Here is a 17,244-nt window from a genome sequence, read left to right as displayed (position 1 = left end):
TTTTCCAATATATAACGACAAAACCATAATTGAAACGTAAAAAAAACAACTTTTACACTAGGGTAAGGTGTTTATAAAATAATATCTTAAATTTTTAGGATTTTTAAAGATAAAAGTAACACTTAATCATTGTTGTCTTATCAAAAAGCAGTTTTTGCATTTTACAAATGAAAACAGCTCTAAAATACTATTAAGCAAAATAATTTAAGTTATACAAATTATTTTATTTTTCTATTAAATATAATGGTTGAATACACTCAAATGTAAAATAATTTAAATAAATTCTTTGTATATTCAAAAACTTCATTTAAAATTAAATAAGATTTGAAATGAAAAGGCATTGGTTTGTGGTGTTTTTTAATGAAATATTTGTAAAATATTGTTGAAAACTTTTTGATTTAATATAAGAAAACGTTTTGTTATATATACATATGTATAAAATATAGAGAATAAAATTTTAAATTTTTCTGTAAAGTTTTACAAAAAAAAAATTCGGTTATGTAACAGTTTAAACTTTTTAAGTTAAATATTATAATATTATACAATAACGTTAAGTGTATATAAGACAGTAAACTTATAATTACAAAAAAAAATCTTTAAATTCCTTTTCAAACCAAATATCCTTTAAAACATACATACACGATTTTATTTATTTTATTTTATTTATTATAAATAAGAATTTCTATATTATATAGCAATTAAAATTGCATTTTTTTTAACAATATTATGCAATTTATATTCTTGAATATTACTATATAGATTTTAAAATGAAAACCTATATATTACTCTGTTTTGTTTTTGCATGTGGTTTTCCCTTTTTATTTTAATTTATATTAAAAATTTCTTTTAATTATCTATATGGAATTGTATATTTATATAATTGCAAAAAAATTTTAAAATTAATTTATATTCACTCTCGTGTATTTGTAAATATAATTATGTTTATTTATATGTAAATAAAAATAATTTTTTGCTTATTGTATGTTATAAAAGTAGTATATCCATAGAAAAATTGCAAATGTGGCTACTTATGCCTCTGTTTGTTTGTATTTTTTTATTTATTTCAAATAAAATTTTATATGACCTAGTTAAGAACTAGAATTTCAACTATAAAAAATAGTAAAATGAAATAATAAAATAAATAAATAAAATTGAAATTATTTTTTATAGAAATAATTTCAAACATAACTAAGAAATTTTTAAATTAAAGTATGGGCACGATTTCTTTTTTTACAATTTAATTTATATAACCATATTATGGGTGTGATGAATAGATTAGGTAGAAGTTATTTATTTTTACTTATAAACATGTATGAATCTGTTTGAAGGGTGGCAGTTCCAGTACCGTTTCAAAAAGTTAGAAGTATGTATATTTTTACATATAATGATTTATATAGTTTTGCTGGGCGATGAAAAACGGGTACATAAATTTTTGTGGAATGACAATTGTACGTATGAAAACTTAGAGACAAAGTCTAATTTTACTACCGAATCAAATTATAAAGAACCATGACAATTTACGTATTATAAAGCCTTACAGACAATCTTATGTTATATGTACATATTTAGTAAGCTACTTTTAATATAATATTTTATAAAAAAAATATTTTAATTTAAGAAACTAAAGCTATTCGTAATAAGGTTTGTTTTTTGTTAAAAATCTATGTTACTCGAATATTTAGAATTACTCGTATATTTAGAAATATTTGAATATATTTGTACGTGAATATAATTTTTATTTGATTTCATGACATTTTTCACAATTATGTAGATGCAATAAAATCTAATTATGTATGTTCTATATACAAATAACCATATTATTTAAAAACAAGTGATTTTTAAAAAAAATATACACTTTTGCTATATTTTAAGCAAAATAAAGAAATTGAAAAATTTCAAGTTTTATTAAGTAGAATTGACCGAATGTTTGCATAGTAACAAGTTCCTACCTCACTAAATTAAATAGGTTGTATAACAAAATGCGATATTGATGACCTTGTTATTGAGTTTTAGTTCTTTGATTCAGGTTATTGGTTTTTAGCCTTGAAAATTTTTATAGCACTTTTTAAATATTTGAAATATTAAAATTAAATAAAATTAAGAAAACTAAAAAAAAATTATGTACATTCAAAAATTGTTAAAATACCATAAACTTTATGGATTTTTATATTTTAAACAAATTTTTACGCCCATTATTTTTCATTAATTTAATGAATGTGTTCCTGGAACGCTACTTATCTAAATTTGTCAAAAAATTTTAATTTTTTCAAACCAAAAAAAAATCCTATCTTTTAGAATCCAGAAAGAGGTAGGTTGCTTTTTTCGAATTTAGTACGAGAAGAAAAATTTTTTAATTTTTTCATTTGATTATGTCACTCATTTGTTTTATATCAAGAAATTTTCATTGTTTATTACTAAATTTTTTCTTATCAAGAATAATTAAATATACATATCTATATAATATTTATAATTAATTGAATGTTGTCTACCAAAATTTTTAGCACCTTTGTACATATATTCGCCTAAAAAATATGAAACGTGCCAACTAATTATAATCAAGTAAGTTAGAAAAAAAAATATATAAATAAAAAATTTAACTGATTTATATTTTTTGTATTTGTATATTAAGAAAAAAATGTATTATATAAAAATAAAATTATAAGTATATTAATTGCAGGGTCACGAAAAATTATTGAATATGTCATGACTTCTCTGTTTGACATTTACAGAGTTTTTTTTTTTTAAATAATAAAAGACAAAGCAAATAAATAAAACTACTTCAAAAGTTCAAATTATATATTTTGAAAAACTAAAAACAAATAAATAAAATAAAAATATATAAAAGTATAAAAAAATTATTATCGATTATTTATGATTAAGGTTATAAAAATTGCGTTAACCTTCAATATTAATTTAATTTTGTCACTTACATTTTAATGACATATTAATTATATAAAGGATTTTAAGTGACATTGAAATTCAAAACAAAAAACAAAATCTTTTTAATTTTTTGTATTTCTATGTACTTATGTATTTTAATTTTTAATAATATTTTAGGTCTTCGTTAAATAATTACGTATTACAAACGTTATTCTTTCCGGTAATACTTTCAGGCTTCCTATAATGTTTGTTTATTGTTTTTATATAAAAGAAGAACTTCAACAATTTGAGATTGAGCTTGTTTTGGAATAAATTTACAAGTACATAATTTATAAGTATATGGATTTAGATAATTTTGTAGTTTTATTTTATTAAATAGGGCTTATATAATTATTATAAGTACAATCTATAATTTATAACTTTCAATTAGTTGGCACTAAATTATATTTTCCCTTAATGCTTATACTCTGTAATTATTTTATATTATGTGCCATAACGTTAGTTGAGAAGATTTTATTAATAATGATGTAACTAATTACTTCTTTTAACTACGCAACACGTATATGTAGTAGAAATCTTATGCACATAACAAACTTTTTGGCCAAAAGTCCTAAAGCAGACTAAAGTTTATGACAGCTATATATATATGCAGATCTCATTAAAATGACAATTAGTAATTTATATTTTATTTTAAAGCATTAAAAGAATTTTTATTTCCATTCAGTTCAATAAAAAAAAACATACTTTTTAATTACATATTCCGATAGAGGGCCATTTTTTAAGTTCCAATTGTATTCAATGTATTTTAAAGCATTAAATGAAGAAAATAATTTAATTAATAACAGAGTTAATATTTAAGATATATTCTATATCTTATTTTGAAAATAGTGGTGAAATACTTAATAAATAAAATTTTCTATATAGAACAGCTAAAACAAAGAATCTGTAAAGAATTATTACATATAGGCATACATATTTATTTTTATTTTAATTCGCATTTAATTAAATTTTTGAAAAAAAAAATGAAAAAACAAAAAAATATATATATTGTAATAATTAAATTTGACTTTGAACTTTAATTTAAATTTTAATGATGTCATCACTGTCACATTTAATTTTTCAAATATAAAGATTCTGATCGAAAGGTAAGTAAAGTGTTAATGAAATTTTATTTATCCTTGACGTTAAAATAAAGAATTTCAGGTTTTTGTATGTACACATGTATATATACACATTTTTTAGAAATTATTTATTTAGATAATTTATTTAATTAATTTTTAAAATAGAATAAAAACATACAGTTGATTGTAGGGCTGATCAATTATTAATAAAAATAAAAATTAAGGTGTGAGATTAAAAATTATGTAATATTTCAAATCGATAAATAATGGGTACAGTCTAATAAATATAACAAAAGAAAATATAGTTTACAAATGGTTAATTAAAAATCACTTTAATAGATAATGTTTTAACGAAATCATTAGAAAGATTTGCCAACATATAATTAAGTGAATGCTAGACGAAAGTAGATAGTTTAATTTTAAATATGAAATCACAAAGATTTTTAAAGTTTGTACAAATTAATTAATTAACTGATAAATTTTTGTTGTTTTATATAACTTTTTTGTTAAATCTAAATCACTTGAATTTTAATAGAATGCTCATGCCAATATAAATCCCTTTATTCTTTATTCTAAAATTTAGATTGATATTGGTTACAATCAATTATAAGTTAAATCTTATGTCATAATATATATATATATACATATTAGGAGTTTTAACACACGTCATCTTTGAAATATTACTCGAAACTTTGAATTAAAGACAATCACATTATAATCACGTGTTAATTTTAATATAAAATCCCGATCATCTCAATAATTAATCAAAGGTTACATTTATGATATAACTCAGTTGCAGTATATAATTATAATATATTTATTGAAGCTTAAAATGGATTTAAAGTAAACCTTGAAAAATGTTCACCTTTAATATCAATAGTTATAACATAACTCAATATGAAACCATATTAGAATGTAAGGTCATTTAAAATACAAAACATTTATAGAATAAAAACATTTATGTAAAATTTTTACATATAGGTAAAATTCAAATAGCGAATAAATAATGAGTTTTTATTACGAAAAAATTTTTTTCATGTAAATTCAATTAAAATGTGAAAGAATTAATTTTTAAGAATCAATTTATGATTTTATTGTATATGTATATATGCATGTAATTTCTGAAATTTTTAAGCCTCCAACTCGTATTTTGATTTTAAATATTTAAAAGCTCGCAATTCATATTCTAAATTACTAAAGGATAAAATTGAAATAATTACAAGATTTCAAGTGTTGCGAAAAATATTTTAAATATTAATTAATATTACTATTAAAAATTACAATTAGAAAATTTATTTTTAAATTATATTTTGTGATGTAACTGAATTATTTTATTTATTTTTCTTTATTTTATTATTGTTCACTTGCATTTTAATTTAAAATTTTTTAAATTTTATATTTTCACTATAATAATAGATATTGAACTTTGATATTTTTAATTTAAATATGTTTTCAAAAATAACTATAAATTTTTTAAATAAAATTTCTCTTTTCCAGTAATTTTAATTCAAATAAATTTAAATATTGCTTTTATACTTTTAAAAACACACATTTAAATTATTTTAATTTGAGATATGTAAAAACAAAATCCCAAATAAATTTTCTCCTACTTTCTTTTTTGTTTTTATTTTTCCAAGTATAAAAGCTTATTACATTATTATATTTTGTATTAACCTTGAATATCACTTTAAAAATATTTTTTAAATACCCAATAAAATTTATAAAATGGGGGAAAAAACCGCATATATTCTTTGTAAAACTATATTTTTTTATTACAATTAAAAAAAAATTTTATGTTTCCTATGCCGAAAAATTTTAAAAATATTTTTTATTGCAAAAAAAAAAAAAAATTTACTTTGAATTTTAAATGATTTCAAAAGTGACAAACTATCAAAAAATCACAGAAAACAAGAAAAAAAAAAACAAATATCAGCTGATCCAAGCAAAAATATTTGTAAGTAAAAAATTACAGAAAAATATAGAACGTAACACGAAAAAAAAAATAAAATAAACTTTACTGATTGAAAACCCCGGAGGAACTACTCTCTAAATCAATACTGTAGACAATGCGGCGAATTTAGAACTAAATTTTAATATTCATATTATTTTTTTTTTCGTATTTACATATGCTCTTTAGCGTTTATTCATTTTATTATTATTATTATTATGTGAATATCCTTGAAAAGAAAAAAAAAAACAAGAACATATTAAAACAAACAAGAGAAAAATAACAAAAAATAATTGGAAATGAAAAAGAAAATTTCTTCTATTCCTCTGTTGTTTTTATTACAAAAAAAAAAAATTTCGTGTTCTTTCTTTTTCATGTTTTCTTTATTATTTTAGTTTTTTTTTAATATATTTTTTTTTCTGTTTATTTTAATTTTGTGTTTCTGGTCAAAATCCTCTTTGCATAACATTAAAAATACAATCAGTATAGTAAACGTGCAAATTTTATAACAGTGTTTTTTTTCTCTATATTTTTCCTCTTTTTTTTTATTCTCTTTTTTTTGTTATGTTTACATTGAAAGGCTCCGATTTGTCTTCTTATGTTTTATTTTTAAAGGTCAATTTGAAGCCATATACAAAAAAGAAAAAATAATAGATGGATATGTAAGTATATTTATTAACGGTATATATGTATGTATGTAGTTACATTTATTATGTAGGTAAAAATATCAGTGACACTTTCAACTTTCTTTTCACATTGCGAAAAACAATTGAAATTTATGCCAAATAAATTAAGTACACATACAATTATAATGAATATGCATTTATGTATATATATATATATATATATATATATATATGTATATATAGGTATGTAGGTATGCAAGTAAGAAAAAGACAGATAATAATAAAGAATTTGAAATTTTTTTTTCTAATTTGACTTTCTTAGAAAATTTAAATAATTTTTTTGTTTTGTTTTTGCTTTACATAAAACAAAAATTTTAATGATTTTTTTTGTTCTTTTGAAAATTTATTATTATTATTATTATAAAACAAGTACACGAGCTCCGATACAAAATAATTTTTGTGGAAAATATTTTTTTATGTGAAAATTTTAAAAATATTATTTAATTATTTTGTCTATTATTAATATAGAAAAATTGTGAAATTTTTTCGAAATTTTCTGAATACAAATTGCATAATAAATTGACCTTTTCGTAAACGCAGTACACTGTGATATACATTTAGCAAGAGCTGTGCAATATTTGTGTTCATATACATGGCTAATTTTTCGAAAAATAGCGAAATTAGTATGAGAAGTGCGGTTAAACACATGAATTAATCCTATAGAGCAGTTAGAAATATATTGCATATTCATAATGTAATATTTTTGCAGTATTGTGTTTCGCAGATATTGTTTTGCAGTATTGCAGAAAATATTTGTTGCAAATCCAAGTATGCTCTATTGTTGCAATTTTAATAATTTTTATTACTCTATAATTTTAATCGAACTCATTTAAAACTGTATTTTTTTAACGTATCTATACATATATAAATATAAAATGTTCTAAAATAAAATCTTGTTTAATATACTAACAAAAAATTTTCAGGTACAAAATTAATTAGCATTCTATATTCGTCATGAAAATAAATTAAGTAATAAGAAAAAAATTAATTTAATAATTTTTATAAGAATCAAGAACTGTAAGTTAAATATTATTTCGACTAAAAATCACGAATGATTTGCATGAGTACAAATTTTTAGTATATCTGATAATTACATCTTTGTGTAAACACATAGTTGTTAATTATGATAATTAATTTTTTTTATAAAAATTTGATTTTTATGTTCCTGTTATTTTAAAATATTGAAAAATTAATCATCAAAATTTATCGAAAAGTTAGAGGAAAAGAAAATTTTCTTTAGTAAGTTTGTAACATGCAAGTGCATGAAATATTTTCATATTATGTAATAATTTTTTTTATCTCAATTATAAATTTAGAAAATTAGTAATTTGTTCAGATTTATTGAGTATAGAAAATTTTTAAAGTCGATTATTCCAAAATAATTCTAGAACTTTAAATTCTAATTCAAAACGAGAATAATTTTTTAGAGCAAATTTAATTTTTAATTTAATTTGCAATTCTGATTTTTTAATATGGTAGAAAGCTTTAATTTCAAAATAAAAAAATTAAGAGTCTTTGGGTTAATTGCTTTGTACTTGAACTTGTACGTACGTATAATATGTACATACAGTAAATATTTAAATATGTGAAATTCTAATTTAAGTGTACAAAATTAAAATTTTTATTCCTTTTTTGTTTTTGTTATTTGATTTCGTCAATAGATTATTTTTTCTATTTGACATTGAAATTTTATGAAAGTGTTGGCAAATGCAAGAGAAAAAAAATTCAAGGACTTTTATTTTCTAACTGTTGTTATAAATTTTTCTTTTTTTGGTTTTTACTTTTTTTCTTATTTATTTTGTTTTTTTTTTCGCTTATTTTATTTTTTAGAGCGCATTCGCACGTCAGTGAAAGAGAATTCATTTGTTATGTCATTTATAATGTTGATAGTTTTGAAAAGAAATGCTAAGAATAAACATAATAAGAAAAAATATAATTAAAAAATATATATATATAAAAAATAAAATAGAATATTAAAAAATGTTTGTAGTGCAGTTTATTTGACCGGCACAAAGTATAAAGCAACATGACGCTATTAAATTTTATAAATTAAAAAATAAATAAATATTATGTGAACAGACTTGAATGTGTAATGTGCGTTTTGATTTTAAATTGAAAGTAGAAGATAGTTAACAACGTACATTGAAATTTTTATAGAAAAAAGTTTAAAATACATTATACGAAGTGTTAGCGTCTACACCTCTTACGTTATAATAGCTTTTTTTAAAAAATAGTAGTCTTGCACTTTCAACAAGCTACAAAAGCGCCCTTCTACATATTATATAGAAAAATTAGAGGAAATCTGCAATTTATTGTTTTTTTTTGCATTAATAACAGAAATATGAATTTTGTATAGCCTCTTAATTCTCAATAAGTTATGCTACTATTTTTAATTATTAAGATTATTATATTAATATTTTTAATCATTAAGAATAATTAAAAATATTCGAATTTTAATTTACCTATATATAGCAACACAAGAAAGGTCAGTTTTTTTTCGTATTTCAGTAAAAGTTTCTTAAAATGGTTGAAAAAAATTTCAAAATAATTTTTTTTATCTGTTACTTACAAGATATGCCCAACACATATTGTATCACTAAAATCTTTACAAAATCAATTTTAATAGAACTAGAATACTTTACTATAGTTATAAAAATATGCAATTATATTTAAGTAATTAATTTGCAGGAGATTTAAATTATTAAAGTTTTTGTTTTTGAATATTGAAAAATTTTCATAATTTTTTTTCTTTATTCACGTGTGACATTGTATATCCTTGGTAAAAGTAAAATAATACGGTTGATAAATTAATATATATATAGATTTGCTTGTTCTTCTAAATTTCATAAGTTTTCTTTAACATAATTCTAATTTATTTTTGTATATATAGAAAATATGAGAATTGTAAATTAAATTCATTTTATTATTATATTTTAATGGTGGCTATATACAGAATTTTATATTAAATTTTTTTAAAATAAAATTATGGTGCAAATAAAAATGCACATGCAATTTTTGGCAAAATACGGACAATATTTGAAAATTTTATATATTTATATTATGTACGAGTATATTATGGATATATTATAATTATATTATATATTAAGTAGAATTTTATATGCCAAATTATTTTCTTTATTGGGTTTTAAATCATTTTGATTGCCATATGTGCATGTACTTTTATATTGTAAAATAGTTTTTATAGCGGCTTTTTCAAGGTTAGTTTTTAAATTTATTTAGAAAAAAAAAAAAATTCATTGTTTATTTTTTCAAGGATTTCTTAAAGTCAATTAAAGGTTTTTAAGGGTTATTTTATTAATATAATATTATAAATTTTATATATAGCTAATTATAAAAACTGTTTTTTTTTTCAACGTTTGTTTTTTGATTTTGATATTTCGTATGTGATTATCGTTGCAGTTTTTAAAGTTTGATTGACTCGATCTGGTTTTTTATTTCATATGCCCCAGAGACTGACGTCCAAACAGTATTTTTAAATTATATTTAATACATTATGCATTTAGCGAGAAACTAATTTAATTTTCCGATTAAATAACTAGTTTATATTTGAATTCACAAAAAATTTTTGTTATTTAAAAATTGTCTACTTTTAGGCTACAATTATTTTTGATTAATTTTTCTAATAAATGCTTTCACATTATATTGCAATAATTTCAAAAATAAATTCTTTTGTTGGACCATTTATGCTACTATAGAAATAATTATTTTTATTTTCTAATTCATTTTTAATTAATTAATGTTTATATTATGTTTGTAGCTATATAAAGCAAACTTACTTAATCTTTAATTACTATTTGAACATTAATTTTTCCTATAAATAAGACATTTCAGACTTGCTTCAAAATTTCATTTGTTTTTTTAAAAACAATTTATTTTTAGGTTTCTGTCGTTTTAATTGTTTTTTGAAGTCTTGTGAATTAACGAAATATTTAAAATATTTTATGGAATCTGAAAAATCTTAAAATAAATTTTATTAGACTTTCATTAATCTTATAGTAAAATATAGGAATTTCAATTACCTATATATTTTATTTAAATATAAAAAACTAAATTTATGTACTACCACAATTTAATTAATTATATATTTTTATAACGAAATCAATTTAAAATATAATAAGTTCCAATAAGAAATAAGTCAAATATTTTTTGATTCCATTGATAGAGAAAAGAAATTTATAAAATTGCGAATAAATTTATAAATAAGCAAATCAAAATTCCTAAAAATGAATTTTTTAATTATAGAAAACTCAAATTTTATAAATGCTGATTCGGTATTGCAAAATTCGCAAAATATCTTCCTTTGAGACCTAATATATATTATATAATGTTATCCGAATTCTGGATAACATAGTTAAATTGGCACAGAGTATGTGACATATAAGCAAGTAAGTAATAATCATAATGTATGTACGTTCATACATTGTATGAATATATATATATTTATTTCTTATATATTATAAAGTATAAGTTCATTAAAATTTACATAAATTTATTTAATAGCTCTCGTAATCGCGGCGAAATTTAAATGACTTGTAAGAGTATCCATGACATTTTTAAAGTTCATAAGAATAAACCCCGAAAAATATTTTAATTTTTTTTTTTTTATTTTAAGTGTTTTGAAAATAAAATATTTCTATTTTTAATATAAAAATTTAAAATGTTTATTATAGTAAAATGCATAAATTATATTTAGTAAATTCTCTTTTCATTCTCTTTTCGCAATATGTATATTGTATATGAAAGTTGGAATGGTATTTTGAATTTCTTTTTTCGTTTTGTAATATACAATTGAAAGTAAAGAGAGTATTTTAGGTAGAGAATGAATTTCTAATTAACTAATACATATTCATTAGCAGGTTAACAATCTGTTTTACCGATTCCGCTCCAAAAATGTACATATATGTATTTGCGCCACGTCCATCTAAATTTGATTTTCATTTCATAATCAATTCATTTTCAATTCATTTGTACTTATAAATTATTGTATAAATATTTAATCTGACATATTCTTCTCTACCCAGAATTATTGCGGAAATCTATTAATAATTTTTCAAAATAAAAATAAAAAATTGTTTGTTTTTAATATTTTTTAAATTTATATCGTATAGTTAGTTCTTGATGAAATAATAATCATAATGAGTTCTTTTCATTCTATCACATTTATAATCATAATTATTTAAGATCTATGTACATACATATCAATTTAAGAATATGGGAATGTTTACTAGAGCACTTTAGGAAGCATAGTAAATGATCTTGTTATTTTGATTTTTAATTTAAGCATTTAGATTACAAGTTATATGAAATTGGACAAAAAAAAAACTATTTTATCAAAAGAGTAATTTTGGCATTTTTCCAAAATACCCAAAAAAAAAATTTGTAATATATTAGAGAAAATATATATATAAAAAAAAAGAATAAAAATAGGCTGTTTCGCGTGTTTAAATTCTTAAAGAAAAGCATATTAGATGAATGTTTTTCTAATAGAAATTAAAAGGAAAGAAATAAACGATTATTTTAGATTTATTTTAGTGCACGTGTTGTGATGAGTGTTGTATGTCTTTTGATTTTAAAGAATTTCCCTGATTTATTAATAAAATATTATTATAGAAAATATATGGAAGATTTATTTAAATATTTTAACATTCAAAATTATAATATTTTGTCATTTAATCCTGAAAGAATGTATAGATTTTAAGAAGTATTTTAATAAGAAAAATTTTTAATTTTGACTCTGCTATGACAAGAATTTAATAATTAACTATAAATTAACTGTATTAAATAAGAAAAAATTTGGATTAATTAATGATTTGTAATGCACTTAATATTAGCATGAATTGCAATTTCCATATGCTTTCTGATTATTTCTATAAGTATAAATAAGTTTTATAAAATAAGATTTATAATTTATTAATCGACCAAGTTTAAAATTTAAAAATTAAGAATCAAGAACTCCAAATTCTTATATAACAGCTTATCTTTTCACATAAGTAGTAAAATAAAGTATTATAATGATATATAAAATTATTTCCGATTATAGCCCAACATTACCATCTTTTCTAAATAGCAAAGCATATAAGTAAGACTATATTGTGGCGTAATGATAAAATTTAAATTATATTGCATTTAGTATATGGTATTTAGTATATTCACGCATGGGTACCTAAATTTTTTATATAAAATTCATTGAAATTCATTTCATACAAAAGAGCAAATCATCTGATATTCAAATAAGAAAAGAGGATTTTTATTTTTTGATTTTATAAAATTTATTACGCTTGCATAAATTTTTCACCTATTTTTTTATTTTTTGTTTGTAAAAATCATTCTAAAAAGTATAGAAGATTTTTCTTATATGTTTGATAACATATAAATTATACCAATTATATGAACTAAATTGCAAATTCCTTCTCTTTCAAATAAGTTTTATTCTTTTATTATTCTAAACATTTGAAATTAATAAAGCTTTAAATGTCTAGACTGTCATATCAGTTCATGAACATTATTATTAATGTGTGAAATATGTATGAAATAATGAATTTACTAACTATACTTAAATAAAGCGTGTAAATTAAAGTTAATACTTTTAAATTTATTTTAGGTTAAAGAAGCAAAAATAACGTTTACATGTTGATTTTTTGCGTGTAGTTTAAAAAAAATGACAAATACATATGTATGTATTTTAAAGATTACGATAACAAATTTTATAAAATCTTACAATATAATATATAAAATTGCATACTTTAAGGGGGGGGGGGGGTAGATTAAGTTTTAAATATGAAAACGTTTTACTTATTATGCTTTTGAAAATTTTTCAAATTAGCAAAAAGAAATTAAATTAAGAATACTTATCTGATTAACTTTATTTTTAGACATATTTGGCTTCAAGTGAAAGAACGGGTTCCATATCAGTCGGGATTATTGAATGCAATTTTCAAATTTATAATCATATAATTTTTAAATGTGTTCGTATTAAACGCTTGTATTTCTTTAATACAAAAAAACACATTTTAATAATAACAATACAAATTTATGTTAAATAATATACATTCATACATACACATGTATGTTGCCTTACAACCGTTGATTGCGTCTTTATTAAAAAAAAATATTCGAAGGCTCATGAAAATTGATTGAAATTTAATTCAATATCATTTTTATTTATTTTTTATACTATTCCTATACATTTCAATTGCCTTATCCTTTAAGCATAATCATGCAAAAAAAAAAAAATTTTATTCGGAATAAATTTTGAAAATTGAAAAATCATTAAACAATGTTTTTGTAAATTTATGTAAAAATAGAAAAAAATACCCAACCAAGTGGGCTGAATAATTGAAAATATTTTATATGTATATATTATGCATATATGTATGCATGTATTTATTTAAAAAGAAAATACTGTAAAAGAGAGAAAAAAGAAAAGTGTTCAGTCATTTTATTTTTTTGAATTTCTTTTCACTCAAAAACATGGAACAGTGAAAATGATAAATGATCTAAAGTGACATTTTATTAAAAAAAATATTTTCACCTTGAAAATTGTACTATGAGTACATTATAATAGTCATTTTATTTTATATATGTATGTATGTATTGTTGACGTATACGTCGCACGTAATAAGATTACCATCTTTTATAAAATATTTTCGACAATAAAACAAGAACATTTTTTTGTGTCATGAATTAATTTGCTTTTTTTTAAAAAATGAAATAAAAATTTAATTATGTAACTACTCGTATTTTATTTTATGAAATTAAATATCAATTTTAAAAAATTTTTTTATATAATTCTTGTATATAGAGTGAGTACTGTATAATAAAATTTTAATAAAATCAATTTGAGTTGATAGAGAGTATTTAAAATTGGAGTTGATCGAAGTATTTCAACAACTTTCTTACTCTCTTTTTCACGTTAAAATTCAATTCCAGTTGTTCAAATTAAAATTACTGTTTAGTTGAACTACTAATGAATTTTAGCGTAAAGTTTATTACTTTTTATGAGTAAAAAGGAGGATATTTTGGATAGGAAAATCGAAAATAATTTTTGGAAAAAGTATAATATATGGGGACCCAGTAGAAATGAAAATTTTAAAATTCAATTCTCAATTTCAGTTAAATTAAAGGAAAATGAATAATTCTCGCAACAAAAAAAAATAATAAAAAAAAATTTTAAAAATGAAAGTTTGGGACAAAAACCATACTTTTAAGCCTATATTTTCAGATTGTGGAGGCTATAATTTATATAGCAGATATAATTTTAAATTCACAATTTACTTTGTATTGTATTTTCATACAAAAATGTTTTAAAATTTTAAAATTACATTATTACGATTATATGAAAACATAAAAATATACTGGCGTTAACAATAAAATCAATTGGTAACCCAAATACTTAGTTATGATGAGTAATAAATACCGTACGCACATAATGTTCATATATTTTATTTTAATGCCTATATGTCATTTTGTCATTATGTGTCTATTGTTGATAGCGAAAATAGCAAAACATTCATTACAATATTTTTCTCTTAAGAGCAAAATATAAAAATATAAAAAAAAAATAATGTGTGTAGGGAAAAATATGGTTTAGTATACCAGAATGTGTCTTTTTTTTTTTTTAATTTAGTGTGTGTAAAAGAGACACATTATAATTTTAGAATTTACATTATTTTTTTTTTCTTTTTTATTATTATTTTAGATATTATACTTTACTTTTTATATGTCAAGGTTATAAAAGTTGACAAGATGTTATTATTGCCATTTATGATAGAAAGAATTTTTTTTTTCTCTTCTTATAATGCTTTTTCTTTTTGTATTTTGTTTTCTGTAGATGAATTACTGGAAGAAGAATTGGATTAAATTATGTATGTGTACGAAAAATATTTATATATATATATGTACTTAATACTAATAAATAATCGAGATAAGTGCCATTCAAAAAATGAAAATGATTTTAATGGAAATTTTTAAGATTTTATAAAATTCAAGAAAAATGAAAGTAATAGAAATTTATGAAGAAAGGAGATGAAATTAATAATAATAATAAAAAACAAAATTTGATATTACATAACTTTTTGCACTTAGATAAAATTGCCAAAGACAAGTTGATTTAAAATCGAAAAATTGCAATTTAGGAATTTTTTGTGTTGAATCCTATAATCTAGTATTTTGTTGGAAAAATTGGAAACTAGTCAAATTAAATTTAAATATACCTCAGAAATAATGATAGAACAATTTTTAGAAGGACATCGTATATTTTCAAAAAATTTAACTAAATTTAAAAGAAAACCTGTGATAATAAACTCATCTAATAAATAATTTTCTTATAAAATTTATACGTGTATCTCATTTCAATAGATCTCATAATATACAACATTGAAATGTAAACGAATATGAATGAGAAATCTAAGGTGGTAAGAAATCTAAGCTGAAACAAAATGGATGAGATTTAAAGTCTTTGTTATTATTTTCAATAAAATTTCCTTCGCCGGGAATAGAATTCCCAAAATTTTTTTAAAATTTTGCTCTTATTCAGTACCAATTGAGAAAAAATACCGAATCAACTAGCTGTTTGGTACGAAAATGTTATGTGAGCATCTCTAAAAAATATTTTTCTTTAAGACCAACTCAATAAATACGTGTAAACAAATGCAAATTTTATTCGAATTATTTTCGGCACACTTTTTCAGAAATATCTTCTTATTATGAGCAATATACAAACACATATACATGTGTACATTAATAAATATTATTGCTTGGATATAGTTATAAAAGATTAAAAGAGCCGAGAGAATTTTTTTATTTTATGATACAAAATTTTTAAGGAAAATTTATTTGAATTTTTTTTACAACTTTCTAAGAATTTTTATTAAAATAAATTTTCAATTGAATTTCCTTTAAAATAATATTTATTTTTTTAATAAAAAAAAAAATTTCCTTTATTCTTTGATTATTACAATAAAAAAAAAGTTGATAAATTAAACTTAATTTTCTCCTATATTCCTAACTTCGAAAAAAATGTTATAATATTAATAATTTTATGAAGGAGAGCTAATTTACCTATGTAAAGAAATATTCTTGAGTATAATACACAATATGTTGGTATAACAGCGTAGAATATTGGATATTATCCGTCAATTATAAATTAGATAAAATCCGTCAATTAACGGCTATATATACATAATTTATTTACGAGTTTTATTTATTTGAAATATTTCTAAAATAATATAAATCAGATAATTAATATACAAGTTATCACTTAGAAAAATTAACGTTGAATTGTAAATTAAATGCAGTGTGGCATTTGATTTTATAATCTGAAGTTTATTTATTACCACAATTTTTGGAATATTTTTTGATAATCATTTTATTTTCAACATTTAATATTAATTTTTTATTATTATTGTCAATTAAATCAAACTGCGTCTATTAAAATACGTAAAATTTCTTATAATTTGTAATACATTAGTTTAATATACAAATTTTTAAAGCAGAATTTAAAAATAAAAAAGGGAAGATATTGGGATGGGAGAATGAAACAATCAAATCGTAAGGTATGAGAACTAATTTTTTTATGAAAATCAGGGGA

At 20.3% G+C, this 17,244-nt stretch overlaps 1 protein-coding gene across 3 annotated transcripts in view; it reads right to left on the bottom strand.

Moving 5' to 3' along the window:
• Positions 1-17,244, bottom strand: part of LOC129613268 (myb-like protein P) — a 132,810-nt gene that overhangs the window by 12,321 nt on the left and 103,245 nt on the right. The window contains exon 1 of one of the 3 annotated variants that reach the window (XM_055527258.1): positions 6,020-6,060. The exons of 1 other annotated variant lie outside the window; for it this stretch is intronic. The gene's annotated coding sequence lies outside the window, so the exon portion shown is untranslated. Of the gene's footprint in view, positions 1-5,971; positions 5,997-6,019; positions 6,061-17,244 lie in introns of those variants that run through there. One more of the 3 variants, XM_055527257.1, reaches the window with a different exon arrangement.

The sequence above is a fragment of the Condylostylus longicornis genome, unplaced genomic scaffold, assembly GCF_029603195.1.
Source record: "Condylostylus longicornis isolate FDR11 unplaced genomic scaffold, ASM2960319v2 ptg000081l, whole genome shotgun sequence".
In the NCBI taxonomy this organism is placed as follows: Eukaryota; Metazoa; Arthropoda; class Insecta; order Diptera; family Dolichopodidae; genus Condylostylus; species Condylostylus longicornis.
Note: the sequence above shows the minus strand (reverse complement) of the source record. Positions and strands in the feature narration are given on the sequence as shown.